This window comes from Aedes albopictus, chromosome 1, assembly GCF_035046485.1.
Source record: "Aedes albopictus strain Foshan chromosome 1, AalbF5, whole genome shotgun sequence".
Lineage (NCBI taxonomy): Eukaryota > Metazoa > Arthropoda > Insecta > Diptera > Culicidae > Aedes > Aedes albopictus.
In genome coordinates, this window is record NC_085136.1 from 147,957,875 (window position 1) to 147,970,902 (window position 13,028).

Genomic DNA, 13,028 nt, shown 5'->3' on the forward strand with positions numbered 1-13,028 from the left:
AGACGAGATCACTAACGCGGAAGAGCTCGTCATGGAACTGCAGCAAGAGTGCGAGGTGCAGCTGACCACCGCAGCCTTTCGGCTACGGAAGGGCCCAACAGGCACACAAGTAGTCTTGGTAATACAGCTACATGTGATGGACGTAAATAAGTCCGTTGGAGTAGGTAAGCTCAAAGTGGGCTGGGCAGTGAGCCGACTGACCTTGCACAAACCTCCGGAAGTTTGCTTCAGGCTTCTGGAATCAAGACACAAGTCATGAGACAGGAACAAACTGTATAGGCCATGTGGCGGCGGAGGCCACAAGGCACAAGGCTGCACGAGTTCACCAAGGTGTTTGATTTGTTCCGGGAAATCCTCGAACAACAAACACCCAACGGATAGTCCAAGGTGCCCACGCCCAGCCTTCAGGAAAGTCGTATCGGACAAATCACAGTGTAGGTAACGCATCTGAACCGTTACCGTTTGGTTACACTGAGTGGGGAATGGATATCACCATCATAGCGTACCCATATCGTGTACCCGCCGGCAACGGTAATTGTGTCGCGGATGGGTCCGGAAAAAGCGGAAATATGAACGACAGATAAATACCCCGTTCAGGAGATGGTGCCTGCTATTTACGAGGGCTTCGTGGTCACCAAAGTAAACGAGGTCTTTTTCTGAAGCCTGAAGCCTGAGCCGTGGAATGGGGAAGCCGTTTCACGAACCAGCGGAGTCAAATCCTGCTAGAGATACTGGTCATGCTAGATGTCGATCAGGATAATGTTGGTACTAAGAGGAGCTCCTACAGAGCAATCTCCAGAGATGTTGGAGGGGATCATCTAGGGGCTTTTTCCTCGCCATGATGCTAGTCCTGGAGGACCCCAGGTCCGGACGGAGTTCCAAACCTGGCCCTAAAAGTAGCTATTGCTGAGGCTCCCAGTATGTCCAGGTCTTCTGTGCAGTAACCCATGGTATAGGGAGTTTTCCCAAAAGTTTGGAAACGGCAGAGCCTGGTTCTACTGCCAAAGGCAGGGAAATCACCCGGAAACCCGTCGGCATATAGACCAATATGCTTGATCGAAATGGCGGGGTAATGTTCGAAAAGATCATCCTCTATAGAATGTTGAGGCACACCGAGGGTGTAGATAGTCTCTCGCGTAACCAGTTTGTCTTCCGGAAGGAGAGGTCGACCGTATCTTGTCGGTTGCAAAGATCCCTGAGATAGCACTCTAATGACCCTGCATGCAAGATACGCGTTCAATAGTACTAGTTTGGTGGTTATTGCAGATGCGCTTCTTCGCGAATGCGCCTGGAGTTACCCGGTTATTTGTAGAAGATTCTCGGAAGTTATTTTCAGAATCAATATCTAGTATACGACAGATAGGTGAGTCGGAAGTGCTTTCATATTAACTCAAGGTTTCCGTAAGATTCCATCCTCTATGTTCCAAATACGCAAAGTGGTAATAGATAAAAACAAAAAAAGTGATAGACAATTTCACCCTTGAAAAAATTCCAGTACAAAATACCGAAAAGTCGGGCCGCATGAAACTATATGTTTTGATCCTCTAGACTGTGCAAGTCAGTGAAAAAAAAAAACAATCAGTTATCCAGTCAAGTCATTGCGCTTGATCAATTCAATAGTTTGGTTCGGATACTTGAGTAAAGAACAAACGATAAAATATCATTAACATATAAATAAGAAAAGATTTTACAATCCCAAGCAAGTTAAATCAATGATTGCTAAAACTTCAATAACAAAAACAACGGCAATGATGATGATGATATTCTATAATGCAACGATACATATCCAGCTTCCTAACTCTGTAGAGACAGGCAATGGCACGTGCCCCAACCCTTCACACGAGTATCATCATTACCGTCATCCAGCCAGCCAGCAGTGGCAACAACATCCTCATCCGACGACGACGACGACAGAGCTCAGCTGAGAAAATCGCTCGAAGGAACCAAGGAGAGAAATTAGGGGTTTTCCACCGCATGGTTTTTCACTCAGTCGCCGGTGCGCTCTCTCTCGCTCGCTCGCACTATCCACCCCCAGGGCCCCCCAAGCCAGCCAGCGGATCTGTGTCGTTCGTTCTCTTTTGCCGCATACACTGGGTGCCTCTCGCTCTGTATTACACCTAAAGGTGCTGCCTCCGTCGTCGTCGTCTCCGTGTTCCTTGGTTTCTTTGCTAAACACACATATGTGCGGCTGTGTGGCTGCCACTTTTTGCCCGCTCTGATTATATGGCGCGAAGGAGTTATGGTGGCCATGGCCAACCAAACGCACCAGCAACCGGAGAAGGGTGGAGCAGGAAATGTTCTAATTCCGCCACAGAGCACAAACCAGACCTTGCTGGCAGCCAGTTTCAGGATCCGTCCGCACTATCTCACCACACCACAGATCGGTCGGTTGGGTTTGGTTTGGCTCTTTCTTCCCGGCGACGTACAGGACGACGACGTTCAGCTATACTATAACGTAGTGGTCCCCAGGTTGGTCGGCTGGTCTGGGAAGTTTCGTACGCGGCTTGCATCTCAAAGTCACCGCGCCGTAGAGTGGCGTCGCGACGCGGGCAATCGACGGTCGAACATTCCGCACGAGGTGCCGAACACGCAAAATGATGTGGTAGTCCGTTGTGTAGTGCATCGCGTGTGTGAGTGTGTGTCCGGTCTGTTGAAAGTTTTTCCGCCTTTCCTAAGCTTATGGCGGCATGGGTCATACACCGTAGCCGTACCCACGTCCAACATCGGAACGGTGAACGACGGTAATCAGTAAATAAACGTTATCGATACTCGGCCATCCGGCCGGTTCAGTACGACGACGGTGTGATGGTCGTTCGAAAGTAAGCCATGGATCTCGGGCTGAAAGGTTGAGAATTATCGCGAGACCGCGCGCGTGTGTGTATTTGCATAGGTACGATATGTTCGCAGCTGAAGATTCGGAAGGATATTTGACTTTTTACATCCGCCCGGAACCAGTGTTTGCGCTCACCGAGAGCCAGTGAGGTGAACCCTTTCAATTAGGCAGCAGAATGATGGCCATTGATGAGCATGGTATGCCTACCAGCGTGGTTTGGTGGCTAGTGTAACCGAAAAGCCGCCAGACGAAGACCGAAGTTGAGGCTTTACAAGTGATTGGTTATTTGTGATCATCATATGGTGAACCTGGGTTTGGGGTTTTCCGGTGAATGAGAGTGCTTGGTAAAAGATTCTATTTTCGTGGAGAACGGTTAGGCTAATAGAGTTTTGCAGTTAATTAAACTGTTTGGTGATACACTAGTGCTGGTTGTTTTGTGGATAATATCTGTCGATAGGATAAAATCTCCAGGTACGCACTAGAAACTGTAGATTAACTTGAACTTCTAGCTATAATTGACAAACGAAATAAAACATAATGTCCCATACATCGATGTTCAGTTCAAAAGAATCTTGGTAATAAGGTTATTCAGGACATCTTAGATTGGGTTAACTTTCAGTTTACAACTGTAGCTGAATTTAGTCAGTTGCTTCCCTATTCGCTATTCTGATTTTCAGTTGCGTGCGGTGGTATTCTGAAGGGCTTCCAGAGCAGAAGGGTACCTTACAAATACCATGCGACGAACATCCTAAGGTATATAGCCTAAAATTGTTATTGCTTTGTAGTTCTACGAAATTTTAGAAGATTATCACAATAACAATTAGAAGTATTTGTGCAGAGTTTGGTATTAATGTGGTATTTATTAATTTATAGTGAAAACAAGTTTTGGTATTATAACATAGAGCTATCGATCAAAGGAACATTTGAATAACAAGAAATGTTATAACTTTTTTATTCAATACCTACTGGATAATAAATACAGCACTTCAAATGTTAGGTATGCATTCATTATTGAAATAACAAGACTTGTTATTCTCGAGGTGTTATTTACACAAAATTATGGTATTTGTTTTTGTTATTTTGCCTCTTGTTACAGCCTAACGAAGGGTATATCGAGGTTTAGTGGTATTTATAAGTAATGTCTTGATATGTTATTCAGTTGTTATACTTTTCTGCTCGGGTTACCGCAAAGATTGATTTAAATGGTTATTTTCAAAGCAAAGTATCGCTTTATAGTTCTTACAATTGTCGTTGTTTTATAGCTTATTCTCGGCTGCTCGGTATCAGCCTCAGTATACAGAGAACTGAAAAATAATTATTTTTTTTCATAAACGAATTGTTTGGAAACAAGGGCCACCTCGTTTCAGAGTTATTCCGATGATAATTGCGGTGCACACTGTTTCCGAAGGCCCAAGTTCGTAACCATAATAATTTTGAACCTGAAAATTTGATTTAAGAGATTTGTCTTAGATGAGGTTGTTTGGTATGTAAGAAACCTTCTTTTTAAAGCTGATAGTAATGTGTACATAAGTGAAGATAACGTGTTTATGTCTTCAGAAAAGTTGTAGGAAATGTCATTTCTAGAAAACTTGTTGAACAACTTTTTGTTTACTTACCTTACCCTACTTCTAAGGCCTGAGTATCCTCTGCTGTAGGGAGTCGTCTATTCGACTCGGTCCATGGCTGTGCGTCTTCAGTTCCGAATTCTGCAAAGAGTACGCAAATCGTCCCACCATGATCGACCCACCTATTTTGCTGCACGAACCATTTTAGTCGGGTTGCCATCCGTCATCTTTATGGCGTGATCCACCCACCGTAGCCTCCCAATTTTCGTGGTGTGGACGATGATTGGTTCTCTCAGCAGCTGATGCAGCTCGTAGTTCATTCACCTTCTCCAAGCTCGTCTTTCATCTGCACTCCGCCGTAGATGGTACGCAACACCTTCCGTACCATTTTTTTTGTTGAATTTGCTCAGTTGTTATAGATATGGGCCATTATTTGTGAACGACCCCTTAAAATCAGTTTATTTATTGTAATTTTTTCTAGATATTTTCGGGAATCACATTTTCATTTTGGGGTAACTTTGATAGCGCTCTGAAAAACACATCAAAACTAAAAAAATAGTCACGGATTGAAATGTTAGAATTATGAACATGATAAGAGAAACCGTGTAGAAAATATAAGTTTGAATTTTTAATTAATACAAATCTTTATCTTTATTTATGCCAAAAACACATATATTCTTAACGGTGACTTAACAAATGATTACATGCTATGCATAGTAAGCTGTTTGTTTAAGTTGTTTTTGATTTTTTTATAAACAAATTTTGAACACAACTGCTCTAGCTACATAAAATAACTAGGGCATTGCATACATTCAGGCATTGGTGTATGGAGATTGGAGATTTATGTTAAAATTTACAAAATTGATTCCAGTTCATAAAATACATTTCGTTAAGAGATTCAAGACCCGAATTGTATTCTGCTATGATCTGTCTACCGAGAATAAGTGGACATTCTTTGAAAAAATAGTCGAAACCAAGTTGTGCAGCAGATTGTTTGAAGGGGTTTACAAACGACACAAATATAAACACCTTTTATGTTTTCCCAAAAAAATGTCATATAAACTCGGTTTCAATGAAAATTAAAATCGGTTTATAGATTGAAAGAATCATAGTTATAAGCTAATCGATAAAGCGCTTTTGGCACTATCAAAGTTACCCATTTACGACTAGTTTCCTCGGCTCCGTAATGCTATCTGATGGCTGAGCTCAAATTTTATGTTGTACCATCTTTTCGAACCCTCTAAGCAGAATACCCTCTTCGAATGAGTGTAATCAGTTTCGTACCTTTTAATTCCGCCCTAATTTATTATTCTTTGACAGATACGCGTATTTTGACTACCATTTATATTCTTCCTCAGTGTCAGTTATCCAGTGGATAACTAACACTGAGGAAGATTACAAGTGGTAGTCGAAATACGCGTATCTATCAAAGGATAAGCAATTAGGGCGGAATTAAAAGGAACGAAACTGATTACACTCATTCGAACACTCAAATTTTAGTTAATTTGATCAAGTAATCTTGTCAAGAAAATGGGGACCTAAACCAAAAATGATACATTGGATTTATACAGTTATAGTCAGACCTAGGATAGTTTATGAGTCATTTGTATGGTGGCCGAAAACTAAACAGCTTACTGCACAAAAAAAGCTTGAGAAATTACAACGTTTGGCTTGTATAGCTATAACAGGAGCAATGCACAATACACCGTCAAAAGCCTTAGAGGCGGCTCTTAATAAGCTTCCACTGCATCAATATGTTAAAATGGAAGCTGGAAAGAGTGCACTTAGGATAAGGAGAACTACTATCTTATTAGGCAATCTTTTCGGGCATCTAAGTATACTGTAAGATTTTCCAATCAATCCATTACTAGTGATGAACGAAGACTGGATGGATAAAAAGCTGAACTTAGATATGTATACCGTTGGAAGTGGTTGATACTGACCGCCAAGTATGGGAATCAGGGGGGCCAAATATCTCACCAGGATCGGTTATATTCTATACAGGACGGATTTCGCGCCAACTCGAACAAATGTTGGCAGCACCCTCTCAGATTACAACGAAACTTTCTTGGTGTGTAGACCTTGCCCAGGTAAGCCACTTTGCATACTCATTTTTCTAATTTTTTTTCTCGACTGACTTTTGAAAAGGGCTAAACTTTTTTTATGGATTTTTTAAAAATGTTTTTAATCAAAAAATGACTACTCCTACAAAAAAGTGTTGTATGGGTGATTATCACAAAATAAGTCAAATTTTAAGAAAAAAATACTAAAAAAATCCAAAATGAGCTCTACACTGAAAAAAATCATTTCTAAAAATTCAAAGTTGATTTAAAAAAAAACACCATTTTTGATTTTGATGAAATTTTGTCTCAAGACAGGTAATTATGTTCCCTACCAACCGTCCATACATCACAAGATGGGCACTTTTAAGGAAAACAAGTTTTTCTAACAAAAACTTTTTCTTGTTCGAATGATTTTTTTTTTCAGTGTATTTTGTTATCAACAATAAAACCAGTGAAGGCCATAACAATCCCAGAATCCAATGAAACTCAATTTTCTAGGAGATTTTGTGTTATTTATTCAATCATTATATATAAAAAACTTCAAAATATTACAAATGTATTTTCTTAGGAAATGTAATGTAATGGAATTTCTGAGTGCCTGGTATTGTTTTGGCGTTATTATATATTTCTTCGAGATCTTCTGACATTTTAATGTACTGTTCAGTGGATACGTAACAGAAATTTAATTTAGTTATATTTTTATCTGTCTGTACAACTGCCCAGTTATATAACTCTCGTGGAGTTGTTATGATATTTCCATAATCTCGAGCAAGACTTGCTCTCTTTGCCATTCGCTTGAGAGTGCCACCAATAGCATCACATGGACCTTTACCGTGGGACGTTGCAAAAAAATGCCATTCTGCTCTTAATGCATGCTTTGACTGGAATCTACATAGACTAGCAAAGTTCTTCTTATTTTTGTATTGTGATGCTGCCCCATCAGACATAAAATAAATTTTAGAAAAGTTCGTTAATTGTTTCATAAAATCTATCATTTTTGAGATGAACAACTGGACCGCAACTGTATCGTGAGCCATTACTTCCGATATGATAATGAAGCTAACATTTACAAGTTTATTATCTTTCATATAGTAAATTTCAAATGGGTGTATTGTTGCTTGCGAGTTGTTCCAATGATATCCTTGAGCAGCGTTTTGAATTATGAATGAATAGTTTTCAGAGAAATCACAAATCGCAAGAATTTCATCATCCTTTAATGTATCTTTTTTATTTCTGAGAAATGATGATTGTTGTTTATGAATAAAGTCGTGTGTTATAAGTTTGTCAATTTTATCAACAAGATACGGAACAAATTCATCAACAGGTTTAATAATCGTTTCTAAATTACAGCGATCAGTATTCAACCACTGCTGAAATATAATCTCTTCTTTGTCATTTGATTCTAATATCAATGTAAGTTCCTCTTCAATGTGTTCATTACAAGCACACTTTTCACAAGCACGGAAAAAGCAATTATCTGTTCTGGAGGAAATATCGCAAAGCATTTTTTGTATTATTTCATCTTGTGACACAATTCTTATACTGTTGAACATTAAATTTACATTTTCATGAATAGTACATATGCATATGCATTATGTATACCAGTAGAATCAAGTAAAATACAATGCTTTGGTCGCAACTGTGTAAATACTGTGAAACCAATATTCACAGTTTTGTACATATCTACAAAAATCATATAAGCCTCTTTGAGCGACATCATCAAAAGTCGTTTTTGAACTTGTTGTTTTTTCCATTTCGAACCTCAGAAACAAAATCATTTGTTCCTGGCATTGGCCTGCTGATATCATTATCATCAAAAAATTCTCTTACTATTTGTTTTGTATCGTCATCAATACCATGCCCCCTTCTTTTTTCGGTGGTACAAAGAATACCCTGTTCATAAACAAGACCCTTCACCTGCCTCGCCATATACATTGGTGCGTTAAACTCTCTTGTGATTTTATTTACCGACCAAGACTTAGGAAGTACAGATAGTATTTTAATCTGTTCGCTTCTGTCAGTTGTAGGGTGATTGAACTTATCCTTTAACTGCATAATTATCTCGTCATACGCCTCCACTTTGCCAACATCCGTTGAATCTATTCCGAAGATATTTTTTCGAACTGCTTTCGTAATCTGCAATGATTTGTTTATGCGATATTCCATACTTCTCCTGTTTCTAGATGAGATTGGCGAAAAACTCAATGTTTCAGCAATGGTATTAAACTTCTCAATATTATGGGGACCCTGTAGTTGATCTGTTGACGGAATTGACTCCAATGATGGAATAGATGGTACCATATCTGTAAGATAAAAGTTAAGGTTAACAATATAATAATGAATGCAGTGGAAAGTTAATGATAGTTATTTATGCAACGAGTTGCAAAAATGATTTTTTTTCGCACAAGTAGTACATTTATCCAACGAGGGTTGCCGGGTTTAAAGCACTTTTTAATTTTTTATTGTTGTTTTGTTCTCTCAAATATTTTTTTTCATCTTTGGATTTATTTCTCAGCCTTCACTGCTTTAGTTTAATTTGATTAATTTTGTAATGTGTTGCCATGGCTGAGAATTGAGTGTCCACTACCAGGGAGCTCCAGTGCGAGCTTTTTGGTGTGGGGGAGAGCGGAGGGTCACTCAAAAAAAAAAAAAAAGATTCAGAGATTCTATCAGATATTTCCACATGAATTCCTCCCGAATTATTCCAGGTAAGTATTCCTCCAGGCATGGACTTCCCAAAGAATTCTACCAAGAATTTCTCCGGGAATTTCTCCAGGAATTTCTCCACGAATTGATTTATGAATCCCTCCGGGAATTCCATCAAGGATTTCTTCAGGAGTCCTCCAGGAAATCCTCCAGGGGTTCTCTCAGAAATTACCCCAGGAATTTCCCTGGAGTTTATCCAGCAATTATTCCAGGGGTTCATCCAGGATTTTATACAAGCATTTCACCAGGAACTTCTCCAGGAATTCCACAAACAATTCCTCCAGGAATTATCCCTGTTATTTCATCAGGAATTTCTCCAGGAACTGACTCAGTATCCCTCCCGAATTTATTCGGAAATTCCTACAGCGATTCCTCAGGAGATTTCTCCAGGTATAATTTCACGGATTCCTCCAGAAATTTCATCAGGAATTTATCAAGAATTCCTTCAGGGATTCCTCAAAGGATTCCTTCAGGGATTCCTCTGAGGATTCATCCAGGGATTCCTCCAGGAAGTCCTCCGTTGCTTCCTCGAGATACTCCTTCAAGAATTCCTCCTGAAATTCCTCCAGGAATTCCTCAAGGAATTTCTCTAGGAATATCTTCAGAAATTTTCCAAAGATTCCTCCCGGAATTCCTTTAGAGATGCCTCCAGAAATTCATTCAGGGATTCCTCCAGGATTTTTCCAGGGATAGTTCCACAGAATTTCCCCAAGAATTCCTCTAAGGATTTCTCCAGGAATTCCTCCTGGCATTCCGCCAAGCATTCCTCCAAAAATTGCTTCAGCGATTTTTCCAAGAATTCCCCCAGGGATTCTTCTAAAACTTTCTCCAGAAATTTCTTTAAAGATTCCTCCAGGAATACCTGAAAAAAATCCTTCAGAAATTTTCAGGAATCTCTAGGCATTTTCCTAAGAATTCACCTAGAGATTGCTCCGGGAATTATTCTAGAGATCCCTACCAGAATTCCTCTAAAGATTAAATCAGGAATTCATCTAGGAATTTATCGAGAAGTTTCTCCAGGAATTCTTTCAGAGATTCCTTTAGAAATTGCTTCAAGTATTTCTCCAGGTATTCCTCCAGTGATTTCTTCAAGAATCCCTCTGGGGATTCCTCCAAAAATTCGTCTAGAAATTTCTCCAAGTTGTTGTTGTTGTTTGTTTGTTTATTACCAGGGATTTTAACCTTTTATGGGTCATTCATCCCGTATTTCTCCAAGTATTTATCCAGAAATTCATCTAGGATTTCCTCCAGGGATTACTAAAGCGATTTCTTCAGAATTGTTTCAGGGATTCCTCCCAAAATTGCTCTAAGGATTCCTCCAGGTATACTTTCAGAAATCAACAGGGTTTACTCCGGGCATACCTGCAGAAATTCCTTTAGGGATTTCTCCAGGAATTCCTTCAGTGATTGCTCCGGGTGTTCTTTCGGGGATTGCTCCAGGAATACTTGTAGTGATTCCTTCAAAAACTCCTGTCGGGATCTTTCTAAAAATTTGGGGATTCTGTCAGAAATTTCAGAAATCCGTCCATCATCTTTAGGGTGCAAAACGGTGAGTCGAAAAGAAGAGCGTCCAACATAGCTCTGGTCCTCACAAGTTCCTACCTCATGCTATCACGGGTCAAGCGATGACAAAGACCGCCAGCTAAGAGTTGTGTGCTTAGCTGGTAGTGCAGCCTAGGTACTATTGTCCTTCTGACTTCAGCTAGATTGAGGAGGTACGTCTCGAGCGTCTGTTCACCAAGGCGGTGCGACTCAAACAGCGTCTGTTCTGGCATCCAGCGGCTGAGTATGAAATGCTCCTCCACCGGAAGCTAAACCTAAGGTGGCAGCCGCACCACGGTGGATAGGGGACCTTAGGCCAACAACTAACTGTTTTCGAAACCCCAAAAAAACGTTACTGAAACCGAAAATGAAAGATTACGAACTGATTCAACGACTTTTAGCGCGAAACAACGGACGAGAATTGGAACTTGGAATGTATTAACCCTTGCCCAGCAGGGTAAACTGGCACAACTAGTCAATGGGGCATCAAGATCCTCATGGGCGACTTCAACGCGGAGGTTGGTTCCGACAACTCGGACTATGAGAATGTCCTGGGACGCCATGGTCTCGGAGAAATGAGCGAAAACAGAGAGCTGTTTGCAGAGTTTTGTGGTAACATTTTTTTTAATTCTTAATCACTTAACTTTATTTACAGCTCTTTTGTCCACTAGGGTACTACGTGAGCGGTTCCAATTGGACGCTGCACTTTCACTTTGTACAGCGCCTAAATATATTCTATTCTATTCTGCTGTATTGAACTGGTTGCCTTTTGTGCTTCTTTCATTCTTCTACCCTGTCCATGGTAGAATGATGAGCACAATGATGCTGATGTGTGGCTGCTGTTGCTTTTCCAGTCCGATTGGGGGTGCTTTATGAGTTGCGGTTCGCTGATATACAAATTCCGGGTCCGTTAGAGCTATATGCTCCGAAGAGGGTCAGGTGCCAGCTGCTCTCGGGGGGAAGAGCAACTGACAAAAAACTGCAAGTGCCGGGGATGGGTTAGAACCCATGACCATCCGCTTATGAAGCGAACGTGTGGACCACTGCGCCACGGGCCCCGACAATTTGTGGCAACAATGACATGGTGATTGGGGAATCGCTCTTTCCTCATCGACCAGTGCACAAAGTGACATGGGTTTCCCGTGATGACGTCACGGACAATCAAATCGACCATATCTGCATCAGCCGAAATGGAGACGGAGCCTTCTTGATGTGCGGAACAAACGTAGCGCCGACATTGCGTCCGACCATCATCTCCTAATCGGGAAGATCCGACTGCACATTGCCAGGATCTAGTGACAGGAAAAGAAAATCAGGCACCGGTTCAACACACGCCGACTGGAAGACGCTGCGGTGAAAAGGTGCTTCGTCGAGGAGCTAGAGAACCGTGCTGCGAATATTCCAGAAGGTGGAAGCGTAGAAGATCAATGGAGTTCCATCAAGAACGCCTTCATCGCCACCGGCGGGAATAATTTGGGTGAGCTACGCACCCGAAGAAAGCAGTGGATCACAGATGAAACCTGGAGGAAGATAGAGGAGCGAAGGAACGTCAAAGCCGCGATAGAGCGAGCGAAAACACGAGGAGCCAAAGCCGTAGCCCGTCAGTGCTATTCGGCTCTCGAGAAGGACAGTTACTGACCGACTACAGCTGCCTTCTTTGTCTGCCAGGGTTGTAGTTTAATGGGGATTGCACTCGCGATCAGCTTACATAGACGAGAAATAGCTAAAAACCCTAGTAAACATAACAAAGAAAAAAATGATTGAAGTTTGAGAAGGGTCATTACAGGCCTTTTCTATTTAAATCTTTAAATAAATTGCCTTAACACATATGGACCCCAAAAAAACACTTCCCAGCTCCATTACTGCCCTTTCGCACAGAAGAGAAAATAAAAATAACACCAAGGATTACCGATCTGTGGTCCGCGGGATTAAATGACATTACGAGACAGATTTACCGAACACCGGGCTTGATTAAATTCAGCACCAAGCCGAGCCAGCACCATCCAGCAAGCGGGTGCGTACTTTTTTGTCGCAATTTCCTCATCCACATGCAAACACCGTCGATCCCTGCCGAACGACAACCACCACTTATCCTGTGGGCGCTGGCTGTGGGATTGAGACGAGAGAACGCGCAGTGGCCTTTTTGCCGACTCCGGCGAGGTGGACGGAGTTGACGCAATTTTATTACCCACCTATTGTTGGGCAACTGATAGTGGTTCGTATGCGAATGGTTGGCCGGCATTTTTTTTTATTCATGAAGTGTGATCCATGTTTATTTTCACCAGGACTGGTTTATCTAAGCCCCCAAACTGACCAACG

At 41.3% G+C, this 13,028-nt stretch overlaps 1 protein-coding gene across 3 annotated transcripts in view; it reads left to right on the plus strand.

Moving 5' to 3' along the window:
• The window catches only part of LOC109421875 (runt-related transcription factor 2), a 224,463-nt gene that overhangs the window by 45,991 nt on the left and 165,444 nt on the right, over positions 1 to 13,028 (plus strand). Inside the window, exon 1 of one of the 3 annotated variants that reach the window (XM_062845567.1) lies at positions 1,741 to 3,304. The exons of the other annotated variants lie outside the window; for them this stretch is intronic. The gene's annotated coding sequence lies outside the window, so the exon portion shown is untranslated. Of the gene's footprint in view, positions 1 to 1,740; positions 3,305 to 13,028 lie in introns of those variants that run through there. 3 annotated transcript variants of the gene reach the window in all.